Source organism: Pteropus alecto, unplaced genomic scaffold (genome assembly GCF_000325575.1).
Source record: "Pteropus alecto unplaced genomic scaffold, ASM32557v1 scaffold79, whole genome shotgun sequence".
NCBI classification, from domain to species: Eukaryota; Metazoa; Chordata; class Mammalia; order Chiroptera; family Pteropodidae; genus Pteropus; species Pteropus alecto.
Window position 1 is genome coordinate 17,641,545 of NW_006494612.1, and position 2,065 is coordinate 17,643,609.

Sequence of the window (2,065 nt, forward strand, 5' to 3'; positions counted from 1 at the left end):
CTGGCCCCCAAACAAATATGCCCTTGACCTATTATATTAGGCCCCACCAATACAGGGAGGAATTTTAGTTCATCTTCCAACTTTTATTATAAGTTTCTTATAGACATTTTATACAAGGATCTAGATATCCGTAATAATTCCGCCCCTCCTACATAAAAAGGGACATAAAGGAACTGTCAGGAGGAGACTGCACTATGACTTCTTTCTCCTACTCTCCCACTCTCTTCCCTCCAGTTCCGGAAGGATGCTCTACTTCTTCCCTCTGACAAGGACACCATTTCCATCCTGATTCCTCACTACACTAAGACTTTCAGTAAAACTCTATATTTAGATCCCCAGCTTTGCTTGTACACGAAAAAGGAAAATTTTGGAGTTAAGAAATTTCTTCTCTCTCAACAATTTCATGGCAAAATAATATTAACTAGAGATTTGAGAAAGGCAGCTTTGAGGCTCAAAGTGGAAGAATAAAATTATGGTCTAAGTGATCTCTGCCCTTACCCTCAAATAATAAATGGTCTTGATTCAATAGCTGGAGTAGCTGTAGGACAACATAATGTTCAAGGGATGAAAAATCTATCTGCTTAACATTTTCAAAACTGTTATCTTCAAATTAAGCAATGTAGAGTATTAAACTTCAGGGCTATAAATTAAACAAAATGGTCTTCATTAGCTGGATCAGTCTTTAAATTAAAATGTGGTACTGGTACTAGTATCTAATGAAAGGTATTTATGTTGTCACTGAGGATTTCCCCAATGAAGCATTTAAAAGTCAGCTGTGTAAGAGAAAACCCTTTCATACAATCCTCACTGACAAGTGTCAATAACATCAGCAATTCGATGACAATTAATTTTAAAAAGAAATGGATGAAGAGTAAAAATGGTACAGTATGTTTTACCTTACTTTTTGTGTTTGAGAGTATATATTCATCTACTTTCAATGTTTAAGTACATTTTCTGGACAATATTTCTTTCTTAATTCATTAGACATGACAACTTTTAGATTAATCAATGTCAGAGAATTTTTAATTAATTTTAGAATAATCCATTGTGTAATATTTCACACAAATTCTTCCTACATTAAGAGGATTGCAATAAGATGTCTAATTTAAATTTGTATCAATGCTTCACAGGGCCATACCTAGAAAACTGAGTTCATCCTTAAACACTCATACCTCCCTTTCTGCTGCTGCTTTTTCTTGCAGCTTTTGTTTTTGCTCTCAGTTTTCCATCTCTCATAGTCACTCAGCGTACTTAATAGACACAAGTCCCACGTATTTTCATTTTGAAATGCCTTCACAGGTCGGACCTTCTCCCCTTACCAAATACCAGAGATCTGTTAAGAAGAAAACAATCTAATTAATTTCCCCCTTCTTAACTTTCTTGGGAATATTTGCATTTAAAATAAATTTCTAATTGTGATGATTTCAAGTAATATAATGATGTGAATTTCAGCAGCGAAAACAAAAAGAATATTATACAGAGAGAGACATGCGGGGGAGGAAAAACAAGCTATACATATAAATATTATTTGGGGAAGACATCTGGGGTTATTACTTATCTATTGGAAGTCAGGGTGGCCTTGAATTTCTAAGTATAATACCATGCCCTAAGTATAATAAAATCATGAGAAACACCGTATTTTAAATAATTTACCATGTTAATAAAAAATCATTCAATCTTACGATCATAGATAATGAAAATTCACCACATAGTCATGCAACATCAATGCATCATTCTTTTTTTGATTTTTATTTTTTATTTATGCCTACAGCACCTGGTCTTCCTAGGTGGTCTCCCATCCAAGTACTAACCAGGCTCGACCTTGCTTAGCTTCTGAGATCAGACATCAGGCTTGTTCAGGGAGGCGTGGCCATAGACCATGGACTGTGGCTCCACTGGGGCATGAACCCAGGACCTCCTGAATGTAAAGAAGACATGCTAACCGCTACACTGTGGAACCACGTCCACATTATTCTTAAGTAAGGCAGAGAATCAATTAATACTGAGGGAGAAATCCACTAGTTTACTTGCCTACTTCAATACTTAAGATAAATATATTTTGTAG

General features: G+C 35.3%; 1 pseudogene; it reads right to left on the reverse strand.

Annotated features, from left to right (window-relative positions):
• Window positions 1-1,762: 1,762 nt before the first annotated feature.
• On the reverse strand, window positions 1,763-1,878 carry LOC112474385 (annotated as a pseudogene).
• Window positions 1,879-2,065: the final 187 nt, after the last annotated feature.